This window comes from Parasteatoda tepidariorum, chromosome 8 (assembly GCF_982258835.1).
Source record: "Parasteatoda tepidariorum strain Cologne lab strain chromosome 8, Ptep-v5.0, whole genome shotgun sequence".
NCBI classification, from domain to species: domain Eukaryota; kingdom Metazoa; phylum Arthropoda; class Arachnida; order Araneae; family Theridiidae; genus Parasteatoda; species Parasteatoda tepidariorum.
In genome coordinates, this window is record NC_141762.1 from 64673090 (window position 1) to 64700269 (window position 27180).

The 27180-nt window shown below is 29.9% G+C and overlaps 1 protein-coding gene across 2 annotated transcripts in view; it reads left to right on the top strand.

Annotated features, from left to right (window-relative positions):
- The first annotated feature begins 3420 nt into the window (after positions 1–3420).
- gprs (speckle type BTB/POZ protein) overlaps positions 3421–27180 on the top strand; it is a 46131-nt gene continuing 22371 nt past the window's right edge. The window contains exon 1 of one of the 2 annotated variants that reach the window (XM_016047741.4): positions 3421–3614. The gene's annotated coding sequence lies outside the window, so the exon portion shown is untranslated. Of the gene's footprint in view, positions 3615–23516; positions 23796–27180 lie in introns of those variants that run through there. The other variant, XM_071181273.2, reaches the window with a different exon arrangement.

The window sequence follows — 27180 nt, forward strand, 5'->3', positions numbered from 1 at the left end:
GTTCTTCTTCATATTGACTCGTTGCGCCATTTTTTTTTAATTAGACAACGCAGGCTAAAGATGTACTAAACTTAGCCTAACAGTCATGAATAACTGTTACCAGCTCACAATAATTATGATAAAACAGCATATTATTCGCGTAAAATATCTGATGACAAAACTTTTGAAAAACAGCCTTAATACCAAGAGGTTAAAATAATTTCAAGACCAACGTTTTATAGCCGATCCATATAGAATTTGTGGCTATCAATGTTCAACTTTGCATCTATCAATAATGATGTAGTTTTGAACCTACCCAGACGACAATAAAATCTTTGGATTAAGCATAGGATTAAATAATCTTCGAAGAATTTTTGATTGAAACTAACTGGCATTTGCACTGCTTACGAAGTAAATCACAAAAAGGCTTCACTGTCAGCCCGACAACAAGTGGATTGTTATGCATGATCTGTCTACCTACCACTGGAGATATTTTATATCAATACTGAGCCAAGAGCAGAGTTGCCCCAACCATTGCTGGAGTTCGGATAAAAAGTGCTTCATTAGGAACCGATGACTGGATTCCTGGAGCCAACCAGGATAAAATAACTGTTATTGTAGTAATTAATTAATAATAATCAATCATTATTAACATAAAATTCATAAGAGTTAATTTTAATCTGGTATGTTTCGGTACATTACCATTAAAATAAGTATCGCCATGTTCAACAAGATACTACAATAAAACCCCGCTTTCGGCTTATTGATCCTCTGCGGCCATTATCAAAACCTTACCGGTTTTGATAATGGTTAGGTTTCACGAGATTTAATTAAAATATCTCGAAATGATACCCATTCAATAATTTTACGATATTGTAAAGTACTACTTGCTAAATAGCTTATTTATTATCGTTAAATTGGTTATGCAAAACGAGTGATAATAAATATTGAAAATTTTTAAAACTATTTCTTAAAACAGATAACATCGTAAATAAACATCGTTAAGCAAATCAAATTGCAAACAAAAAAATTATTTTCTTTTTATGTGAAAGTCATGAGTTATTTTACTTCAGCTTTTGCCAATAAATTGCACTAATAAAAGCAGACATGATCAGAGTTTGATGATCAATTGCAATTCATCTTTCTGAATTGAGAGATCAACTGCGAAATCAATTGAAATCGATTTTCCCCAAATACGACAATTTACTGTCTATACCACTGAAATATGATATTATACAATACAATGATTATTTTTAAGTTCAGTTAGTACCATTATTATTAGATTTTCAGAATAATTTCATACTTTTTTAGCAACTTTACGCATTTAAAAAAAAATGTAGGTTGAATTTCAAAATGCCATTTTCCTGGCATAGCAATATTTTCAATAATTACTTCCTTTAAAGCTGCATATACATTTTTCTCTATCTAATTTTTTACATCTTAACTCTTAAAGACATTTTTGGAATATGTTTACAAGGAATGATTTCTATAGTATTTTGCATAAATAAATTTCTCAATCAATAATTTTTATACTCTACGAATGTATGTAATTTTTCTGGAAATTTATTTTCATTTCTCTATACCCTACACAAACGACACTTAGCGTTTATTACTTTTGATAAATATATGATTGGTAGGTCATTCCGTTAAAATAAATTTTCCAGTAGGAGAGAAATATCCATTAAAGAGATTTTGAAAACATAGTAGGTTTTTATTTTGTCCTTTTCGTGCCTTCTCTAAATCATTAATAACATAAACTTTGCTATTGAATTTAGTCCCGTAGTGGACTGATTGTTAAGACACGGTTCCCAGCAGATCACCGAAGTCAAGCATCACTGGCTGCTGTCAGTGTGCGGGTGGGTGACCACTTGGATCAGTCTGCGTAGGGACTGATGGTGTGCTGTATTGGTCCTCGTCAAACTGTTCTACCGTAAAGTGCTCGACTTCGCGTGCAGGTCGTTGGGCTACCGAAGCAGAGGTGTCATCCCCTCTGCAGAGGATCAAAATTGTGATGGCTTGTCTTCGGATCATCCTCAGGGATGTTTCTCAGACCGACGCCAATAGCCCATTGTGCAGCTCTAGTGCGACGTAAAGTAACTTCAACAACAGCAACAGCTATTGAGTTTAAACTATTTAAAAAAAGCCCTGTTTTTAGTAACACAAAGCAAAAGTGTCTGGTCTAAAATTAAAAGAACATGAAAGTAAAAAGCTATAATATCATTAAATGTCATCATCTTGGTGTCCTTTTCCTGACACTTCAATGCTGGGGAATAATCGTAAATTGCATAATGTATGGAAACTACACTGCTCTGTATAAGTTATTAATTAGGGTTACAAAATGAATATTTTTTAAAAAATAAACCATTCTGAAGATTTTCTAAATCTAAATTTGTTTTCCCAAAGTGTCGTATTTTCTGAGAATTACCTAAATATCTTTCATATTTGAGTTACATATTTTTTCAATTTATAACCACCTCATAGAGTCGATTAATTCTAATTTATTACCAATCCATAAGCCAATGAATAATTTATTTCCAATTCATACAATACCTTAATCCTGGTTACTGGACATTTAAATGCCACTGAATAATCGTAAACTGCATAATATATGGAAACTACACTGCTCTCTATAGATTATTAATTAGGGTTACTAAATTAATGTTTTTTAAAAAATAAACAAATTTAAAAAAATTTTTAATTTAAAACTTTTTTCTCCAAAGTTTTGTATTTTTAGAGAATTATACCCACATATCTTTTAAAGTTGAGTTACATATTTCCAATTTATTACAATAAGAGCGGCTATTGCAAAAATTTTTTTTAACTGTAATAAAATTTTTTACTATAAATTTTTCTCTCCAAAGTTTTGTATTCTCAGAGAATTACCGAAATATCTTTTAAAGTGGAGTTACATATTTCCAATTTATTACAATAAGTCCGGCTAATGCAATAAATTTTTTTTATTGTGATAAAATATTTTACTATAAATTTTTTTCTACAAAGTTTCGTTTTTTCAGAGAATTACCGAAATATCTTTCAAAGTTGAGTTACATATTTCCAATTTATAACAATAAGCGTGGCTCTTTTCTTTTAATAATTCATCGTTTTGTTACCATAAGTCTTTTTGTTACCATTTCCTTGTCCCAGGAAAAAGAAGAATTTGCCCTTCCTTCTATTCAGGATCAAGTCTAATGAATCGAAAATCCGAGAGAAGTACTCAGTAGAAATCCCTATCAAGAGGGGAAATTCATTGGAACGGCTAGCGCGATTCCGAAGCTTCAAAAATCCCGGATGAAGGAATAGAAAGAATCGGGAAAAGGGGGGTAGGCGATTTCTGACTGACTGGGGGGGAAACCACCCCGCCACCGCTTCTGCTATTTATTATTGCAGGAGGTAGTGTTACTATATTTAGCTCGGAGAAGACAGATCGATACTAACAGTGGAGCCACAGGTGGAGGACTCCTAGGATTCTATACCGCCCGGCCACCCCCTCCAAAAAGCGGGATAAAGAGAAGGTTCACCTGTTGCTCTCCCGAATGCAACATCGTATAATCTGTTTTCTGCAGCAGATGATACGGGATGGTAAAGATGCAACCAAGATTGTGATACAAAACCCACTTTTCCAAAACGACATTCTGGTGAGTGAATTCCTTCTTTCTAGAACTAGACTTTCAACTGCCCTTTTTCCTTGTTGCATATGTCTCATGTTTCTGATATGTGCAGGCATGATATGTGCAGGCATTGCATGTTCTGGGAAACAAGAATGAGGCATTCTAATATATGCAATATGATCTGTAAATTTGGAACAAATGGGAAATGCAAACTTAATTTAAGAGTGTCCTTTTCTTCAGGAGGAAATAAGGCTCTTGAATGACCTTCCGTCTGGTGAATGTCTGGCACCTTATTTTTATGGCTATCGTCGATTTTTTTTTTTTAATTGGATAAGTAAAAAAAGTTCATTGCAAAAGCAATAAAAAAGAAAGATGTGTAAAATCCTTTAGTATTTAATCTTACTGCATATAATTCCATAAACTTACAGAAAAATCAGTTCAAAGTTGTACCATAATATCAGTACTTGAAACTACAACAGGGTGCAAATTTGTTGCATCTTTAATAAGGCGTTAATTCGAACCATGTTATCATTCAAGGTGAACCATATTATCATGTAAACAAGTTAAATAAAATGATGTAATTTAATTTATGAGCCATATTCAGGTTGGAGCAAATGTATACGGTATCATATCACTCTAGAATATCTAACAATTATATTTATTGTAACACCGTATCATATTGTGCGATGTCATATTTGCCTGCGGTGACATAACCGGCGTTAGGGTGCAAGCCCATGCGGGAACTGCACAGCACGGAGTAGTAATGTACGATCTCATATGAAATGTCAATTCTGAAAGAACAAAAATGATGAACAATCATACTGTCATTTCATAAATGCAAATCACAGCACATGTGAATTCGAAATTTAAACTTTTATTTCAATTTTTTTTGTTTCGGACACTTTCTGTTATTCCATTTGATTACTACGCATTTGAATTCCATACCACGTGTTGAATAATAAAATTAGTAAAATAATATTTTTTTCTTTAAATTCATGGAATTCGACATAAAAACTTTTTTATTACTATATTTTGTAAATTCGAAGCATATTTCAAGGCGACAAATTTGTCACCCATGCGTATGATTTCAGTGACATTTGTAGAACATTTGGCGACATTTGTCATCATGTCGCCAGACTGACGTGAATCTTAATTTTGATTGTTATGAGCATTAAAAAGGATTGTAATTTTCCAATAGCAGGGTTATTAATACTTCTTTTAAGACAGCGTTTGCAACGAAAGTAGAAATTAGAGTAGTAGATGAGCTCCATGTTTGCATTTAGTTTAAGAAATACACTAAAGACGTGCAGTTTAGAAGTATTTTATAATTCACATTTTCTACTGCGAAGATTTTTCAAACTTTTTTCCATGCACAAACAAGCCACAGAAAAAATTAAAAATAAAAAGGACTTATATTTTGCTTGCATTACTTACTAGTTTATAGAAGAAGACAACGATATTTTTTAAAAATTAGTTTATTTGCAAATGAGCGCTAAAAAGCAATGAAAACGTCAGTTAACAAAATCGCATTGTCATTTTATAGTTGATAATAAAAATATGAATAACCTTCAAATGAAATTTGGGATTTATTAGAAACCCATAAAATTTTGCTTTGGAAGCAGCAAGTTACGACAAGTTACGTAATGACCAAATAGAACTTTAATTACTTTTTTTCAAATCTTTAAGTAAGGAAGTTTTTTCCTTATTCAAATTTTTATTTATTTTTTATTTCTATGTTCTATCCAGAGCTCCATTCAGTAAATTGGGGATTTATTAGAATCCCTTGAAATTTTGCTTCGGAAGCAGCACGTTAAGACAGTTTTGTAATGACCAAATAGAACTTTGATTAATATTTTTTAAATCTTTAAGTGAGGAAGTTTTTCTCGATCCAAAATTTTATTTCTATTTTTATTCAAAGCTCCTTTTAGTATATTTGGAGCTTATCCCTTGAAATTTTGCTTTAGAGGTAGCAAGTTAAGACAGTTATGTAATGACAAAATAGAACTTTAATTAGTTTCTTCAAATCTTTAAGTGAGGAAGTTTTTCGCTATCCAATTTTTCTTTTCTTTCCAGCCTCTATCTAAAGCTTCATTCCAAATATTGAAGCCAAAATTGAATTTTGACAGATTCCTGATGCTTCTGTACATTCTAAAACTGATTTTCTCAAATTTACTCTTACTTTACGACTCTTTAAATATTATTTACTCATATAATTGTTTATTATATTACTAGTCACCAGAGATTGAGAAGTCTCAGTGGAGCTTAAAGAATTGTCGCTGGTAATCAGTATTTCAGTTTTTTTTTTAAATCCTGTATCATGCTAAAAAAATCGGAATATTTTCATCTAAAGTAAACGAATAAAAAATAAAAAAATTTCTTAACCCTTTGATGCAGGATCTTTATCAAACATATTTTTCATCCTGTATTCCTTATTTTGTATTGATTTAGTTCAAAGTAGGTGAAAAATATTATATTTAGCTTTTCAATACTGTATGGTTATGAAATACAGCTTGAAACACCGGTGTCTGTTTATTTGAAATTCAGTTATTTAGATCTAAGAGAAACAATATTGAAATTTCTGTACTTTGCAAATATAAATAATGATAAATTTTTGAGTATGTATGATGAAGAAAATTTCAAACTACTTTTTTCATATTTTAGTACAAATTTAATTTCTATAATCTAACAAAATTTTTGAGTAGCCATTATACTGTTCTTTACAATTAAAAAATACCAAAATCTTGTAATTAGAGTGGCAGAAAAAATACATAAAAGGGACACCTATGTCTCATCTACGTAAAAGAATTAACCTAACCCCCAACCAGAACATTTTAAAAACATGTTTTCCTTAAAAATAAAATAGTACTAAGTTATTTCGACGAATGTAAGAAGAAATAAACCATTGCCAATTATTTTACAGGCAATCGCATTTATAATACAGCGTCAATATCTGAATATAAGAATTAATTGTTGGGGAAAAATCGGAATACGAAGGAAAGATAATACCGAATAGAGGCTTCTCACGAATCTTGAAACTTAAGCAGCAGTAAAACTATGTTAAAAGTAGTAGGAATGACTTTATTTAAGCTACTATTTTAACCCTTTGACGCAGATGAGAAACCGGTGGCTCTTTTATATATTTTTTTCTGGCGCTTTAATTACGAACAAAGCTCTAACTTTTTAATTATGAAAGACAATCTAATAGTTATTAAAAAAAGTCTGGATTATCGTAGTTATATCTGAACTAAAATATAAAATCCAAGAAAAAGGAATTTTACATTTTTTTTTCATTCATATTCAAAAATTTATCAATAATTGATTTTGCAAAGTAAAGAAATTTCGAATATGAATAAAAGCTTCTCTGAGATCTAAATAACGGCAAATTTGCAAAATTATTGTTTGGAAGTGAGCCGTGTTTTAGAAGATTTTACCTTTATGCAGAAAAGATATCGTTGTTTTATGCTGTATTTCATAATTATATATTATTAAAATGGTAAATATAATATTTTTTTACTTATTTTGACCTAAATTGATACAAAATAATGTAGAAAGTATGAAAAATATGTTTAATTCTAGGTCAAAGAGTTAACGCTTAAAGATGTGATAAAGCACCATAATCGTATAGATATATTTCCTTTAAAAAATAACAGTTAGTAGGGATCAAAAATCCAATATAAATGTAATTAAATATATCGACATTCTTTCATTTTCGCTACCACTTTTCGAAACTTGTTTGACCCGCAAGAGCCTTGTAAATAGTGATGTTGCATAGGCAAACGACTTAAGTTCTAGCAATCGTGAATTGATCTCATGTCGGTTTAGTATTTAAATAATTTCCAAATTATTACGGATTAATTCTCAACAGTAGCAATTAGTTTTTCAGATTCTTTCAAATGATAGGCGTTTATAAGAAAATATAAATTACAAGATTTTATTATTTGCATTCATATAACATCAAGTTAAAAATAATAGCTATTTTATTGGGTACTTGCACTTCTTGAAGAAGTAGATCACAGGTACCGACACATGTGACTTATGAGCAAAATGGTGTGTTAAAGTTGAGTTGAGTTTCTCCACACAAATTAGAATGTAAATTAACGTGAAGTTAATTAAATATAGTGCCGTATCACACATCAAATTTGTTGAACATCAAAATTATTTCTCGTCTACGTCTTTTACTTAACTTAGATTTATTGTTTATTTATTTGTTTTACTGTAACCGTGATATATTTTTGTTTCATGTACCTGGCAACTTCGATGCATAAATAGTTTATGTTCCACGTGGATTTGAGCCTGGCTTTGTGTTAAGTAAGAAATATGTAGTGGATGAATTTAAATATCTGTTGAAGAATCTTTGCGAAAGAATATAGAATGTTTCACTTAAGGGAATTGATATTTGTCGGGCTTGGCTTACTCGAAATGGAATGGAAAGAACAGCTGCTAACGTAAACAAATACCATGTTTCAACAACTATTCCGTATCGAGATACCACACACTACGTCGCTTGCAGGTATTTCATTAAATAAAAACGAAACATGCTTATGCTAACTTCAAAAATATCTAGTCTAGGATCTTAAAAATTTTGAACTCTTGTAGAATACTGGGATGAGCACAATCTGATAAAATGCGATTTTTGCTGTCCTAAATATTACAAGAAGTTGAAAACGCTTCTACATAATGCAAACTTGTTCTGTTTTTGGTTTCAATTGCTATCGCATTAAGATTTCATCTTACGTCGCAAAAATGGTATAATTTATTCAAAAATAATTTTTTTAACGTAACTTAATAAACGCGAAACATCTCTGTGCTACTTTCTATTACACAATATGCTGGCTTTAAAAGATTATACAAGGCTTGTAAAAATTTCGAACCATATGCTGTTTCGGGCATGAGGGGAACTATAAAAAGCGATCTTTACTGTCCTGAATCTTATGAGAAGGTGAAAACACTTATACAGAAACCTAACTTGTTCTGTTTCTGGTTTTAATTGCTATAGCATGAAAGTTTTGTCTTACGTCGCAAAAATGAGATGATTTCCTTAAAAGTAAAAAAAATTGTCTTAACATAACTTAATTAATGCGAAGCATTTTTGCGCTATTTTTCACTACACAATATGCAGGCTTTAAAAAATTATTTAAGGCTTTTAAAAATTATTAAGGCAAAATTTTGAACCTATGCAATTTCCTGGCATGAGGAGAACTCTATAAAATGCGATCTTTACTGTCCTGAATCTTATGAGAAGGTGAAAACACTTTTACAGAATGCAAACTTGTTCTGTCTCTGGTTTAGCATGAAAATTTCGTCTCACGTCGCAAAAATGGTATAATTTATTTCTTCTATATTAAAATTCGCTGACACTGTTTTGGGTGTTTAACATAACAACACATTTTGTTTTGCTGTGCAAAACCTATGAAACTTTGAAATTTGAAACTGCGTAGTGTAGAAAAATGTACAGAGAGTACAATGAATAAAAGAAATTTAACATTCAGTAAATAGTTCGAAAATTATTAACTGCTAAAATTGTAGGGAAAAAATACCATACGGGCAGCTATACAGGCCGCTTGATTGAAATTTGGTATGCTGAGCTGGTCATATTTGTTACTGAACTTAACACAGAGTTTTTTTTTTAATCAAGTCATCTTAGCTTAATGTTTATGTGATCCTCTATGGCTTGGTTCTCAGCATCATTTTAACATGTAATCTGGTAGAACATTAGTTTTAAACAGTTTTATTTAATTTAAATAAAAGAAAACGTATAATGGTGGGCCCATATGATTAAATGATCGAGATTCATCATTGTATTTTTACCACTTTTTTAAAATTTTGAAGACTATGTGAGCTTTACAAGAAGGTTGAAAAAAACTTAATCCGAATTCACATTTGTTTTGTATTTTCTCTTTCTTTTTTTGCTAATTTCAATTGCCATCGCATGTACATTGCAATATTTATTTTCTAAGTTCCAATTAAAATTTCAAATATTTCTGTAAATATTAAAAGCATAACAGTACTAACGGGTCTCTACAAAATCACCCCTACTCACTTCGCTCTTCAACCTCCATTTTATATTTTTTGTTGGTAACAAATTGTTGCATCGAAATTGAAAAAAAAATTATTCAATTATAAAATTCATTATTTTTTCTTATTGTGTTAAACGAACTCAGTATCTGATTCTATTGAGGTAAAATTTGAACATATTAATTCTGCTGAGTTTACAATATCGCATCATACGTAAACTTTATTTTAAAATTTCTTTTGTTATTATCAAACCTGGTCAAAAAATTTTCGCTTAAGATATTTTTAAGCAGTATAGAACGGTAAAATAATTTTTAGCGTTGCTTTATGATCTGAAATAGTTATTTTGTGTCATTTTTTTATTACATTCTTCTTGGGCTAAAAATAGATTTAAAAAAAAGAAAGAGAGATCATGAAATTGAATATAACATTTTTTACCATTTAATAATTCTAAAACTGTAATTAAATATCTTCATTTCAAAATGCTGGCTAATAATAATATATAATAATAATATATAATGTAATGAAAGAACAAGATGTTTAGTTTTTAGTTCTTAATTTTGAAAACTTAAAAAAAATGTGCATAATAAAAGTAGAGAACGATATTAAGTAGAAATGGTGATTAAATATTAATGGTAAATACACTTAAATATGGGATGAATAAATACTTTTCTAAAAAACGGTGATATAATTTTAATTAATTTAATGTTGATGAAAGCTAAAGATATCTGTTTTTTTTTCTTCATTGGTGTGATTATAGATGATGTGATGCACACAAAACAGTAAGACGCTCTAATTAACTTTTTATGTTTTGCAGAAAAATTAAACCTTAAAAAGCTACTTAGAGTTGGTGCTGTTTGTAAAAAATAGTACTATGCATAAAAGAATAAATAAAAATATAAAACTGACTGTAATCAAAAACTTATAATTGATAATTCAATCTTTAATAAATATTTTTCTATGGTTAAATTTTAAATGAAATAAATACAGAATGCGAAATTAAATTGAATTAAATTATAATATTAAATCAAATAAATACAGAATATGAAATAATGAACATTAGAATTGAGCATTAGAACAAAAAGATTTGTGGTTGCAGAAATGTCAGAAAATATCCCATGGCATTGAACGGGCAGACATTTTATGGAGTTTGCAAATGATTTAAGCGAAACTTACACTTATTTACCGATAATAATCAATTATATTAACAGATAAACAAGAGCTCGGTGAGCGTAACGAGCCGTAAACAACGCGTAATTGCAACGAAATTACGCCATCAAAAATATGTACCGAAAATTGCCACAATAACAGAAATTCCCCATAACTCCACCATTCCTGTTCAACCCCAAGAGATTAAGCATTGCCAATTTTAATAAAAAATTTAAAACCGACAATTTTAAAAAACTTAAAACCGATGATTAAATTTTTAATAACTACTTTTATACGGTTAAATTTTAATTCAAATAAACTGGAATGTCAAATTAAGTAATGAACATTAGACCCAAAAAGATTTCATTAAACTTTTAAACGGTTGCAAATGTCAGAAAATATCCCATCTCATTAAACGGTTAGACATTTTATGTAGTTTGTAAATGATTTAAACGAAACTAACGGTTATTTAGCGGTGAAATTAATTCTATTAACAGATAAACAAGAGCTCGGTGAGCGTAACGAGCCGTAAACAACGCGTAATTGCAACGAAACTACGCCATCAAAAACATGTCCCGAGAATTGCCAAAATAACAGGAATTCCCCACACCTCTACCAGCATCCTGATTCCTGTTCATCCCCGTGAGATTACGCCCCTCGGAGCGGCCGCAGTGAATAGTTGAAGGAGTATTACATGCACAACTCCTTCAGGGCACGAAGACGATGAAAATAGAGAACCATGGCAAATGAAGGTTGAAATGGAAATTAAAGACCCGAGAAACCCTTTCGTCAGAAGAGCTTATGAAATTTTCTGCCTAGATCTCCAAGCGTCTTTATTTTGCTTCTAGGTTCTTCCTGGATTTCATTTCCTCTGCCCTGCCAATCAAATTGAGACTCGGGAATGGAAGCTTACGTAATACTCTTTTCGGTGGAAAGTAATTTTCCATGGTGAGTGTTTTCAAACGCCCTGAAGTATTTTCCTAATCATTCATTATTTTAGATATGGTAGCTTTTATGTAATATGTTGCTAAAGAACTGCTTGAAATAAAAATAAGGTCAAACTGAAGAAAAAAGAAATGTAATGAAGCGCTTAAGACGCGTTTCGAAGGCTTCATAAAATTACATTTCGAAATTATTTTTTGCCTTCGACTTGAAGTGAAATAAGTAATTAAATACATTATTAAGCTTTAACAAGTTTTTTTTTTTTTAAAAGCGTTCGTTTGTTTTGATTTTTAGTCCATTGCGATATTAGAATACATATGTTTCGGGAAAAAAAAGAGTTGATTTTTAAGTGCATGCACTGATTAGATACGTTATTGCATATTGGAAAAGAGAAATAGAATTAATAAATTTTTATTTTCTTTCTACTGATGTAGAGAAATGAAGTTTTAAATAACCAGTTTATTATTTTTATTAATTTAAGCTTTGAATAGTAAATAACATGAAGTTGTTGTTGATACTTAATAAGACACTGCTTCGAATAGGAAAAATTAAGAGTAAAAACTTGATGAATATTAATTACTAAAAAATATAAAATTAGCATTGAAAACTGGAGGAAGATTGCTTAATGCATGATTTTGAAGCCATGAAGGATATGTTTAATCATTCATTACACAAGATATGATAGATTTTATACATTTGTTGCAAAATAACGGTGCGAAAAAAATATGGTCAATCAAAACTGAATTTGAAATTACGAACTTAAATAGGGAAACTTGAAATCGGACAACTTGAAATTACAAAAAAGGGTGGAAAAATAAGCAGAGAATACAATGGAATAAAATAAAACGTAATATTTGTTAATTACTTTGAGAATTATCAACTGTTAAATTTTGAGGAAAAAAGACCGAACGGGCCGCTCTCAAAACAATAAGAATGCAACTCCCGAGTTGAAATTCGAAGTGGTAAATTTTACAGTTAACGCGATTTTCCTTCCTTCAAAATTTCAATTTCTTCAAAAATTATTACAATTTTGCGTGTTTTTTCTGGATTCTTTTAAACTTTTTTTTTATTTAAATAATGATTATTTATTCATTGTTGTCGAAAAATTTATTTCTCTCGAAAACAATACTATGTTAGTTTGTGCTTGACTTGATGTCAAAAAATAAATGGATTAACAGAATAGGAGAAATAAAAGAAAGCGATGAGATGTTATCTGATATAAATAATTTATATCGATATTTTCTACAAATTTAGATGTAATGAGAAAAATCGATTGCAATTTGTACTGTTATACAATAATATTAAGTCATCGTTATAGATTGTTAACAAGTACAATTACTTCTCGGACAATTCCATGAAAGTGTCAACTTTTAAGAGAAATTTTTTTTTTATGAATTGCATATTTTGATTTTAAAAATATGTTCAGAAATAGCCAAAGTTTACTTATTCATGTTTCATTTTTGATAATTTTAAGTTTCTTGAATCTAGTAGTATTCTAAAGTAATCACATGGCTGACAAGTGAATAGTTCACATTTGTGCTGAAATTGTTTTCTTGAATAACACTTATAAAATAAAATAAATGTATCTTTCTTTTGCAATATTTTGATAAAATTATGCATATTGTACAAAATTTAAACATTTAAAACATAGTCTTTAAGTCATGTTAAGTTTAATATATAAAATAAAAGTAACTTTTTTTGTGTCATTCCGTCACATGTTTTAGTATTTTTTTTAAACAGCAACTAAATTTCAAAATGAAAATGTGTATATTTTGGAATATAAAGCAGATATGGCATAAGAATCAATGAGAGATTATATAATTTTATGCATTTGATTATTAACTTCCAATAATTAATGTGACGGAATGACACATCCTCGGCGATAGAATGACAAAACGAGTCCTTGAAAAGCCTATTCAAAAATTAGAGAATTATTTATTTTCCAATTAACCTAATGGCTAAAACAACTGTTGAAAGACAGATTAGAATATTGAAAAGGAACAAGATCACCATAATACGATGAAAAAAAAAAAAAAGCCAGAGACAGAAAAGCAGATAAGAAGGCTTCCGCCACAAAAGCTGAACTTAAAAGCTTAGATGTTGTGCAGAGATTGTGTAAACAAAGAAAAAATCTAATTCTACCAACCTCTTCACATACAAATAATTTAAATTCCCCCTACAAATCTTGGGAAAGCCGTAAAAAAAGTTGTACACTCCCTTCCAAAATCAACAATAAAGTTTAAAAAATTAATTCAGTTTTAATGTGAGAAGTATTTAACATTCAACTCAAAGGAAACTAAATTAAGTGAATGTCGATAAGCTGTTTATTTTGGTTAAAAAATTTAACTGTCAAGATGATGTTAGTTACAAGTCCCCAGGTGGTATGAAGGATTCACTCATAATACAAACTCTGACAGAGCAACGAAGAGTGCATTAAAAGAGGCTTTTCATTTGTTTAAAGAAGCAGATAATGATGTAAAGCGTGTTTCATTTTTGTTAAGTGTATTTCATTAATACCTCACAACACATGCACCTATAAATACCACGTAAATGTGAGGTTGTTTTAAAAAGCCAAACAAGGAGTTGGATGCTTTAAAACGGCACCTAACATACAAAAGAATTTTATGATTTCATAAAGTCGAAGCAACAAATTGTTGAAGTTTTGTTTTTGTCCAGCTATTCTATTTAACCCTTTCGAGGCCGACTGTCACAAATACGTGCCAGTATAAAACCGTATCGATCAGGGCAAAAAGATAAAACTGGTAATCAAAGTAATTCTTTAGCAGTTTACTTGTGGGTGGAGTTATAATTGTTTGATTTATTTAATTCACCATTACTTTGTTAAAAATAAAACTATTTAGTTATACCTTGAATTAACATTGATTATATATGTGATTAAACTAACAATAATTAAAGTAAAAGCAAAGTAAGTCTGTCAAATTAGAAACGACTGCATTTAAGTTACCGTTTTTTATTTAATTACATCCTGATTCTGATTTTGTACGAATGCTTTTCTGAATCACCCGTCCCCAAGGGGTTAAGAGAGGGCAAAAGAGAATTACTTCAGCTGGTCACTTGTTACAGCAGCATTGCCAGAGACAAGAGACGTGCACTAGAAGTTCATGTAGTTGAGAAGTGAATCATCAAAATTAGAATGTTTTCTAATTTTAACCAAAACCAAGTATATGATTTGAAAGAAGGCCACTGTTTTGAAGAGGAAAACATGACTGAGGAGACTCTTTAATCACTGTCCCATATTTCAGAAAAGGAACATTTATATGTGGCTCAAATTACTTTGATAGACCATTTAGATGTTAAAGTACTAAAAAGAAGACGGGACAAAAATTGATTTATGCATAAATTTCCTGAGAAAGAAGATAAGATGTGTAATTGGCAAGTTAGATATAAAACCTCTTCAGAGACAAGCTAATTTTCAAATTGTTGAAATTTTTACTAATTCTGTTTATCGGTTACATACACATTAATCCTGTTTATCTGCTACATTCTTTTTATCATTTACATATTAATAAAACATTTTTTAAATGAAAGCTTTCTTCCACTAAACTTTTTGTCATTCTGTCACGGTCATTCCGTCACAGCAAATAGATGCTAATAACTGCTAGCCAACCTGAGGTTAATTTTCCAAATTCAGATTTTACATTGCTTACATATTATACTGAAAGTAAAAGACAGTTCAGAAAAATAATAGCTGCAAAATTTACAAAAACCACCAGCTTTAAGCAGCATGACAAAAGCTTGGTTGCCAAAATGTCATTCCGTCACACAAATAAAAAGTTCGTAAAATTAAAAATAAAAAAGATAGAAAATCCTTTTTTTTAGTTTATGAATCGCATTATACCAATAATAATGATATGCATGAGAAAAAACAATGTTTACTTGAAATTAGATACATAGAAACTTAAATGAAATGTTATTTTTCAAGTCAAAATGTCATTCCGTCACATATGGAACTGCCCCTATTTCGTATTATGTCATGCATTTTTTTTCTCAGTTTCAATATTATTTTCAAGTACGTTTGATTAAATTTAAAACCCAAAAATCGTTTATTTTGTAACAATTTACTTATTGACAAAATGTTTTTTTTGCATAAAATTATAATAATTATATATTTTATAAACAAAACAAAACGATCTTTTTTTTAAATAAGTATCGAATTTTTGAAAAAAAAATATAGAGATAAATAAGGGGCCATTTGAGGGGTTGGTGAGCAGGGGACGGAATCTCTCAGTTATTTAAATAATAGCTGCTTTAGAGAAAATACAGTATGCTAAAATGAATTATTGCAAAAGTAGTAAGGGAAATAACGGCTAAGCAAGTGAAGCTTACTTAGATTTTTTTTTACGAAACCATTAAGATTTAAGACAAACATCTTACTTTAATTCACATTTGGTTGAAAAAAAACTTAATCATCGCTAGGTCTCAAATAATTTGGTTAATGATTTGATGTAGATGTTCTTTCACGCCTTCTCGAGTATCTATTTAAATCAGTTTTAGAAATTTAGAATTTAGTTCAAAATTAAATTGAATAGAATGGAACAGAATAAAAAATAACAGAACAGAATTAAGCTAAATAAAATAAAATAATATAAAATAAAATAAAATAAATAGAATGAAATAAAATAAATTCCAAGATACAAAGTAGAAGTTTTGATTTAATTAAGATCCTTTTAATTCGATGAAATTGATCAATCTATAATAACTCTTTTTTAAATGATAGTACTGCTAAATTACGATCTGTTTGACATTAATCAAAATTGAACAAGAATTAATAATCATTAAATAATATATAACAAATTAAACTAAATATCTAATGAGCAATATTTAATGAAATACACACAGTGATGTTTCTATAAATAAAGATTTTTCTTGGAAAATCGTCATATTCTAAAATAATTTTTTCGAAAGAAGTATAATCAATAGTGATTTCACTAACAGACACTAACAGAGCTTATTCTAATTTTAGTCCATTTATTTTTATTCTAGATTCGTTTCAAATATCCTAAATACCCTATTCCTGGAATAACAAATTAACAATTTGATAAAAAAAAAAAGACTTAATCGTAGCTAAATCCCAGATAATTTAGTTGACGATTTCAAATGGAAATTCTTTCACATCTTTTCTCTTCTCTATTACAATCAGTTAAGTGGATAGGCTTACTTAAATAAGCTCATGAAACAAAATACTCTTTAAAAATAAGGGTCACAAAATATAGGATTTAGTCAAATTAAAATGCTTTCAGTTCGGAGAATGAAATTGATTATCAATCCAAAGTAGCTCATTTAACTGATACTATGATCAATCTTTGAGCTAAAAACTAATCAATTTTCGAACTAAAGCATTGATTGGCTGATGTCTTAATGGCATTATACTTAATTAAATAGTTTTAAATTTCTCAGTACCTGCTTATACGAAATAAAAAGGTAAAATATTTACTACTTTAATTTCGTAATGAAAGGAATGTTTTTGTTTGGAGAAACTATTTATTTTTCTGATAAGTGTAAAATAATAAAAGGGAAAAATCAATATGACTGAAGTTGATACGTAAAAAGCATCTTAGTAAAAAAATGTTCAATGAACAAAAAGAAGAAAAAAACGGATCATCCTGAATAATTTTTGTTCTAATGATCGAATATTTCCGTTCTAGGAATTAATTTCAATGTTTTGAGAGAAGGATCTCAAATATACTAATTAATTAGTGCAGACAATATTTTAAGCTACGAGATCAGACAAAAAAAAAGCGTACATTCTCTGTATAATACACCTTCTTTCGACGGATTCGAATTTTTAACCTCTGAAATATAGGGGGTAGCCGCAATACTGTCTCAATAGTTTGGTCGGGAGAGTGGTTCAATGGGTTCCTCTTAATGGAAATTTTACTTCCTGCATATCTTAAGAAACCAATTGAAGCATTTTTGCACACAATTTTAAAATTCGTTTATCCAAAGATAATTTTACGCAAAACATAACTTTTTGTAAATATTTATTATCTTATTTAATAATAGTAGAAAAATATTTAATTGTTCAGCCTAAAAATTTTGCATCATTTTGAAGAATGTAATTTATCATGGCAAAATATAAAATTTGAACGAAATAGGTTGTATTTCCTCTTTTCGTTCCCGAGAAGCTGAATTTTAAACATACGAATTCTTTAAAGTTTCTTTTCTGTAAACGACTTTGCTCAATCATATAATGCGACTTCATCTTGCCGTAAGAGGCTAATTCAAATTAAAGATTTCTACTTCATCAATAGAGATGCATGAGAATACGATACGATGATACATGAGATACGATACATGAGATACGACACATGATAACAGCCGCTGGACTCGTGCTATGAGCTCACAAAATATAAGAGGTACTTTGAATTTGGAAAGTACAGTCTGAGTAATTGACTTAAGAAAGCAGTCAGAAATATTAATGAAAGTTCTTTTTATCCTTTCATGTAACTCTAAAATCAATTCAGCTTATCAGAAACTCTTTGTACCCAGTTATAAAGTTTTTAGGTGTTGAAAAAACTCTAAAAATTGTATGAATGACTACTATATTTCAAGTAAATACTGATTGGAGTGTTCATACTTACCTTTTAGGGTGTATTTAAATTTTAACACCAGTAATTGACAAAGATTACACCATTGTTTTTCAAAGATTGCCAAATGTTTTTACTCTGTTCATGGTTGGCAACAGGCCGGAGTATGTGTTGTTGACGTTTTTGAATGTCCGCAAATTTTAGAAAACATAGGTAAATTGTGATTTTTTTTTTTTGCTAAAAGTGATAATCACAATAACAAAAGACTCCAGCTTTATACATAATTATTTAGTTTACTTATTTATTTGCATTATTTCTGAAGATATGAACTGTTTTAATTTTCTATTAGTGATAGTGAACATTGACTACCTAAGTTATGATCAATCAATCTTTTTTTCAATCGTTCAATCTTTTTTTTCGGATTGAGCTGGCAAACTGATGATAGCCCTTTTAATTGCAAAAAAAAACTTTCAGTTTTATTCACTGGTTTATCAAGAATATTGATTGCAGTCGATTATTTTCCAAGTAATTTCATTCTTCGTGTAAGACTGATTTGACAAACTGCTCATGGAAATTGCAAAAAAGAAAAAAAAAACATGTATGTTTTTAGTTGTATTATAAAGATATTTGTGTTTTCATATGGTTCACATAAATCTGTCAAATTTATAAAAAATTTAATGATATTTTACTCCCATTCACTGTGGTTTTGTTCAAATTTATATTAATATTTTGCTTGATTCTGATATTTGATTAGAAAACTAATTTTATTTTAAGAAAAAATGTATATATGGATCCTAAATTTATAATTTCAGCATTATACTGAACCGAAAAGTAAACTTTATTGACTTTCATGTGTATTATACGTCTTTAAATAATTAAAATATATATATATATATATATATATATATATATATATATATATATATATATATATATATATATATATATATATATATATATATATATATATATATATATATATATATATATATATATATATATATACATAAATTATTTTCAGTGGTCTCTTAATCAAAGGTTCGAATTAGAGGCGTCAGTTAGTAATGAATTTTGTTCTTATAAAAATAAATATATAAAAATTGGGCAGTTTTTAAAAAAATTACAAATATTTTTTCATTAAGTTAAAATTTTTTTATAAAAAAAATTACAACTATTTTTTTAATTAAGTAACTGATTTAAACTGCATATGATGGAATCTTTGACTGATTGTAGTTCTCCATTGGAGAAACTGGCGTTCTTTTCCTACGCAGACGTAAAAGTATTTCTGTAAAAGTGTTTTCACCTTTGAAAGAGATACAAGGCAGTGAAGTACTCGAAATAAAACCATTGGTTTGAGTAAAAAAAAAGAAAGAAGAATCTGAAGTGGATGAACTTCTTAACCTTTTTCCTTTAGTTCATAGTGTCATTTTTTGTCGTTAAACATTTTTCGAAGAATAAGAGAGCAAAGCCTTTGTTCAATTGGAATTAGAATAAGATTTTTCATAAAATTATAGAAATCGCTTTATTTTTCAGAATGTTTTAAAAAAATTACTTATAACAATTTTAATTGCGTAAAAAGTAGTTCATTTTAAAATGGTTCTTAAATATCCAAGAATTGATTATCGCTTATTTAAGTAAACCTAGAAATAAAGCTTTTAAAAGAAATAAAAATAAACGTATGTTTGCATGACTTGATTTTATTTTATTTACTAAAGCAATACTTTTGACCCTCAAAATATGGAGATTAACCGCAATCTGGAAAATCCGGTCCCAATAATTTAGTCAGAGAGCGGTCGAAATGTGTTTCGTTATTGCTAGTTTCTGCATCCTCCTCATAGCTAGTGCATAAAATATTTTAAAGCATTAATTTTCATGTTGTCTTTCAATTAATGAAATAAATTCACAGCTGTTATGTTTACGCAACGCACCACAATGTAGCGCACTCTGACCAACAGACTAATAGTAATTTTCAATTTTATCTTAAAGAAAATATTTTGTTTTCTGAAAGGCGTAGAGCAGCTGTATCACATGGCGGATGGGCAAAGTCTCTTGGGGTAAGAGTATCTAGGTCATTGGCGTAACCGTACAAGAAATTCCGTGGTTTTTACCACCATTTACCTCCGCAAATACAAGTTAAATTCACTCAAAAGTACTTTACATAGGCTAAGCTGTTCCAATGCTGTTAAGCTGTTCTGGACTTTGTTTTGTGGGTTGTGTTCAAAATGGAAAGCTACGGAGTTAAATTTTCGTAGCCACAAATCCAATGTCTTAATGTTGTTCGTAAAATAAAATTCCACCTTTCACTTTCCAGTCAGGTGACTTATATTCGAAACGTAGCGGTGCCGTCGGAGGTTTTCATGGTTTTCCTCCTCATGTAACACGAATGTGGGTTAGTTCCATCAAAAAGTCCACCACGAAGGCAAATTTCTCCCAATTCTTGATCCAGGAGTTCCCTTGTCTTCTGGATTGGGTTCAAAATTACAAGGCTACGTGATCATTAGCTGTCGTAAACCCAAAAATTGGGTCCGCTGTTCAAAGCTGATTATTAAAAAAAAATATTATCCTTTCTTATTAAATTGTTTCTTGGACTATAAGGACTCATATGAAAATAAAGGCAAGCTTTGTTAATTCAGAGCAGCATTTATTTTAAAATGATGAAAATCAAAACTGAAATCTTGATGAAATCCTAGATAAATTTAATCAATACAGCCGGATTGAAGAAATCACTTTTTAAAAGCTTGTCAACATTACCCGATCTTCGTTCACTTTCTTATCAATTTCCTTGGATATCTTTTCCTACTCCGCAACTAAAAACAGTTTCTTTTTCGTCCCTAGCAACCGTGCCTCTTTGACGGTGGTCAATCTTTTTTTTTCTTTTTCAATTCACCTTTTTTGTAAGAGTTTTTCTGATAATCGATTAATTTATTTATTCACTAAGGTATCGGTTGCGCTTAGTAGAACGCAAAAAGCTTATGGGAAATCAAAAGATCCTTAAACTTGCAGCGCGAAGAAAACATATCTGAACTTCGAAATATAGGGAAAAAAATCAGAAATAAATTCACTTACTTAACGGAAAAGATTTTCCTGATTAACTTCGCTTTAGGTGCTATTATAAAACAACAAAAGATTTCATTTTGGAAAGACAAATTTTAAAATAAATGTGAATTGTACTTTTGTATGTATTATTTTAAATCCGAATGAAGATAAAGTATAGAGTGTTTATAAATTCCCGGATCCATTTTGATGTTTAATTCATGAAATAATAAAGATATAAACAAACTTATGGCATTTATTGATGGAATAACTCATATATTTTCCTTTTCAGGTTTGAATATCTTTACATTTGTAAATAACGTCTGCGCGTGTGGTTAATTTCAGATAATTTTATTTTCCAGTCTAAATATCTGTACTTTTCTAAATATCGTCTGCTTATTAATTGCATTTTTCTCTCTTTTGTTTTTGGCAACTATTGCAATGTTATGTTTACTTTTGATGTGTTTGTTCTATGTAGTACTTTCCTATGTGATGTTTTATTCGAGCGGATATTAAGGAGAATGCATACACCACAAGAGAAAGCACAGATTTTCTGGTGATTTATAGAAACGAAATCGATAGTGCAAGCACAGAGAAATTGCAGAAGAATTTACCAAAAAGATCCTCCACCCAAAAGCAGCATCTTGCGGTGGAAAAAGAATTTTCTAGAAACTGGAAGTATCGCAGATAAGAAACGTTCCGGACGTCCCTGCACAAGTGATTTTGACGTTGAGCGTGTCAGATAGACATTTTTAGACAATCCTAGAAGATCTGTGAGATCAACGGCAGGAGAATTGGATATGCCAATTTCGATGGTGTACAAGGTTATTAAGAAACAATTGAGACTGCATGCATACAAAGTTCAAATTGTTCAAGGTTTGGAACCGGACGATAGGCCTAGGAGGATGGCGTTTGCAACAGCTTACAACCGCAATAACCTCTGTGGATGCCGATATGCTTGCCGCTTCCTGGCGTGAAATTGACAATCGACTTGATATTCTCCTTGCGACGAAGGGGGCACACGTGGAAGTTCACTGACAAAGGTCATGAAACTTTTTGAGTCTATCTAACCATTTATGTTATTAATTTTAATCTATCTTTATTATTTTAGGAGTTATTAAACATCAAAATGGGTCCGGAACTTTATAGACACCCTGTATATTTTGATGCTACGTATAAGTAAATCTAACTAACGTGAATAAAGATTAAATTAAAAAAGAGGGTAATAAAGTACCAAAAGTAGCATACTTTTTTTTTTGAATTCATTTCTCATTTCAGATTTCTTTTCGAAATAAAGATTAGCAATAATTAAGTGTCGAAAAACGTAGTTTTTACTCTTACAAAAATTACTCAGTACAGCCAAGTTTGATAATTTTAAGTGTACAGGGCACAAAAAATAAACGAAACAATTTAAATATCTTTTGATCTAATGGTCAGATAGTACAAATATTCAATCTAAATGCTTTGAGGAGGTCATTTGACAAATGCTAATTAGTTAATGCAGACGTTATTTAAAGTACCTACATTCGAAATCTACATATCTGGCTTTTTTTAAAATTCGATTTCTCAGGAACTATTCGATCGATTTTGTTCAATTTTCAGTCAGATGCAAAGTACGTTTGTGCATCTGATTTCGTAACTGATTTCTTAACGTAACTGATATCGTAACTAAAATATGGTCTTCACTAATTAATTAGTATTAAGATTAGCTAATTGATTAGAATCACCAAACCATTAAGATTGATTCCTGGAACGTAAAGATACAATGATGATATCAAACGTTATTTTGGGTGGTATGTTTTTTTTTATTTTGCGCATTGTGTTTTATTTATTAATGAACTCCGAACTTGATAAAATAAAAAGATAAAAACAATTCTTGTCTTTGCCCTGAATGATATTTAACTATTTCAGAAAATTGACACCTAACAAAAATTGAACCACGTGGTGTCTCACATTCTGTGGCCGCAAAAGTAAATATTTTATGGTGCTTGTAAGTTCCCTTCTATTGTCTCCTACCTACCTTTTCATTCATGCATTGATTGAAGCTAGAAGGAAACGTTTTGCCCCATTCATAAGGAATCCCGCCAACGCCTGACCAATTCTATCCTATCCCCGCCAACCTTTCAGCCCCCTTATTTTTTTCTTCACTGCCAGACACAAGACTTACCACCCTCCCTCTTTCGGAATTTCCCCGCCTGCAGAATAACGCGTGGGTGACGACGCATGCGCACATCATCTAAGATCCATCCTGCCTCCTCCCGCACTCGAACAGCATCCACAGTGGAAGTTTCAGAGATGAGATAGAAGATAGTATCCCTTTTGGAGTTTCAGGATTCTGAAGATCCAAGTCCCTATCCGATCCCTGGATGCAGAAGATTACAATAGAAGAGGAATCAAGAGCGGACTGAATCCGAGTGGGGGATTCGGGATTGATGGAAAGGGGTCCTCCATGTTGTCACCAACGCGGATGTCAACAATGAGGTTTGGGATGTTGATGAAAAGGGTTACAGGTTATCATTGACAGGTTAGTAGTAAGATCTGTTTTGGATAAGTGGTTGATCCCAACTAAGAAAAAGTTTTTGAATCCTTTCATTGATTGAATGATGGGTAATGGACATTATTTGTCTAGAGGGGTTATGTGGCTGTTAAGCAACAGGCTGATGGTAGATAAGAACTTCCACAATCACTTTTAGAAAAATATTAGAAATTGAATTGAGCTCTAAAAGTTTAAAGCCGTTCAAATTGTTAAAACGCAATGTGATTTTAATTCATATTACTTAAAGAATTTTATTTAAGATATAATTCACGAACAAATGTAACAAGTCATGCTGAATTAAAATTGCAAAGTTGATAACAATATTTTTCTTGAAAAGTAATTTCTAAAAGGAGTTTAAAACTGGCTTTTTAGTGATATTTGCTTTTTCAGCAATGATCATTTTTAGAAATAATTTTTTAATAAAATAACATAATTATTCTCTTAAAAATCGCTAAATCTCATTAAAAATTTAGTACATCCTCTAATTGTAATACGTTTGATATAAGCATGAAATAATTAACTTTCATTTTGTAGTTTTAATTACAGGTATGGCAAAAATTTTAATTTAAAAAATCACAATTGTAAAATATTTTTTTTTTAGTATAAAGATAATAAGTATTTATGCCTGCCTGCAATTTTACAGAAAAAATTATGTGAATTACATGAACTTATTCTTTTAAAATTAATTATTTTTAAGAAAACTTTATTTTCTGGCTTGATTTTGAGAATTTTAATTGATTTTAATTGTGGTAAAAATTAAAAAACTTTTCAGCATTGATTGTGAGTTCGAAGTATTCTTGTTAATATAGTTTTCATTTTACATATATTTTGAATAACTTTAATTCTTTAATAAAATGAAATGTATTTTTTAGTTTCCTCATGAAAAATGGCTTTCTGATATAAAGATTCCTTAATTTTATTTTCAACTCTTACAACGAATTTCGACAGTATTCAATAATTTTCCCATATATTAATGACTCAATAAATTTCAATTCATTCACATTTCAATATTAATTTATGTTCAAGCTTTAAAATCAAATTGTTGATTTAAAATTGTATTTATATTTTTTGAAATATGATCTTCAAACTTGAATAGGGTTTGAAATTGAAACATCATAATTACAGAATTTAAACCAAAATTCAAAAGCTATTTCGATGCTGTGCTATTTTTATATCATAGGATTTGCATTACGTTTTTTGTGTAATTACTTCATGTGTAATTATTTTATGTGTAGTACTCTTTTAACACACGGTTTGCATGCAGTTTCTAGCAATATACGCACCGTACCGAATTCAATGTGAAAAAAACTTCCGTGAAATTAGTTTCAAGTTAACAAAGCAAATGGCACAAAAAATATGATTGGTGCAAAAGCAAAATGTAAAATTGAAACAAACTCCAGAGAGTGTATTTAAATTCTAGTAATTGTATTTTCAAGGTGAAAATTTAGATTGTGCTAGCAATATAAGCACCGTACATGGCATTGTACCGAATTCAATGTAAAATAAAACTTCCGTGAAATTAATTTCAAGTTAACAAAAGCAAATGGCACTAAAAATATGATTGGTGCAAAAGCAAAATGTAAAATTGAAACAAACTCCAGAGAGTGTATTTAAATTCTAGTAATTGTATTTCCAAGGTGAAAATTTAGATTGTGCTAGCAATATAAGCAGCGTACATGGCATTGTACCGAATTCAATGTAAAAGAAAACTTCAGTGAAATTAATTTCAAGTTAACAAAGCAAATGGCACTAAAAATATGATTGGTGCAAAAGCAAAATGTAAAATTGAAACAAACTCCAGAGAGTGTATTTAAATTCTAGTAATTGTATTTCCAAGGTGAAAATCTAAATTGTGCTAGCAATATAAGCACCGTACATGGCATTGTACTGAATTCAATGCAAAAAAAAAACTTACGTGGAATTAATTTCAAGTTAACAAAGCAAATGGCACTAAAAGTATGATTGGTGCAAAAGCAAAATGCAAAGTTGAAACAAACTCCAGAGAGTGTATTTAAATTTTAGTAACTGTATTTCCTAGGGTGAAAATCTAGATTGTGTTGATCTTGCCATTAAAAACTTTAAGACAAAAAGAAAGAAACTTGAAGGTTCTACCTATTTGTCAGCACTCACCAATTCTCATTATGGATTATCAATTATATGTATTATAAGATCTCGTAGTTAAGCCACAAATTCCATCAGCACGACAGCTTAGTACAGGTCAGAGCCACCCCACCTAGCACGATCATATGCTAGGTTTCTCCATCTATTGATGGCCATAGTTTTAAGATCTTTTCTTTACAGCATCAATTCATCTGATTCTCAGTCTTCCTTCTTCTTCTTCTTTTTTTTTTTTTTTTGGTTGCCTGTAAACTTTCCAAAAGTCAGCTTTTTGTCTGGATCACCATCATTCTCTCGATCAGATTTTTTAAGGGCTACAATTGTAAAAAGTGCCTGCGTGTCAAGTTCCTATACTCAAGTCTAAATTCTTGCCAAGACGTCTGGGATGAAATTCATCCTGATAAAACTCCTTAGGATTTCTGAACTGGGATTTTGTTACAGGATAGAGTAGTTAACCCTATGCTCAACCCCAACCTAGAAGACTTGTTTTGGTGTCTCTCCTTTAGCCTGTCCTGTTTGGGTGACCCTTCCAGGAGTCGAAGCTCCCTCCGGGGTATCAAATTGAGTGTCTATTGCTAATATCTCGATTACCGTTAAAGCTCGTAAGCCGTTACTGTGTTGTAAATTACCTAGCTAATCTGCAGATATATAATATTAATATAACTAATATAATATTTTGAATCATTTGGTTCTTTGTATTATTATTTAATTGATCGATTTTGTCAACAAACTTGTTGATTTGTTCATTTCTTATGTATCGAAAAATAAATATTATGTTAATTTAAGGGAACAGAAACGTGCTGTTAATCCAGTAAAGCTCTTACTCATTAATCATCTTAATATCATCTTAAATATTAAGTAAGCTCTTAATTTTAAAGAGGGATTAGAAAGTTGTGAGCAGACTAATGAACGATTTAAAATAACTATTTAAATTAAGAAGTAAAATAAATAAAACAATTTTAACAAGAAATTCTTCAAATAACGCTTTTTTTAATATAAAAAAATGATTTTAAATTTTTATTTACAATTTGTTGAAGCTGAATGAAAATTGATTAATCTACATAATGTTTGAAAAACAAACTATTCTGAAGCAATATTTTTAATCTGGGAAAAATTTAAAAACTGCTTGGCATGTATATATACAGGAAATACATATCTGGAGCAAACAAATTGCTACGCATACAAATGGGTACCTGCAACTCGAGAAAAAGAAGATCACTGAAATCAGATGGTTGTGTACAAACAAGACGGTATG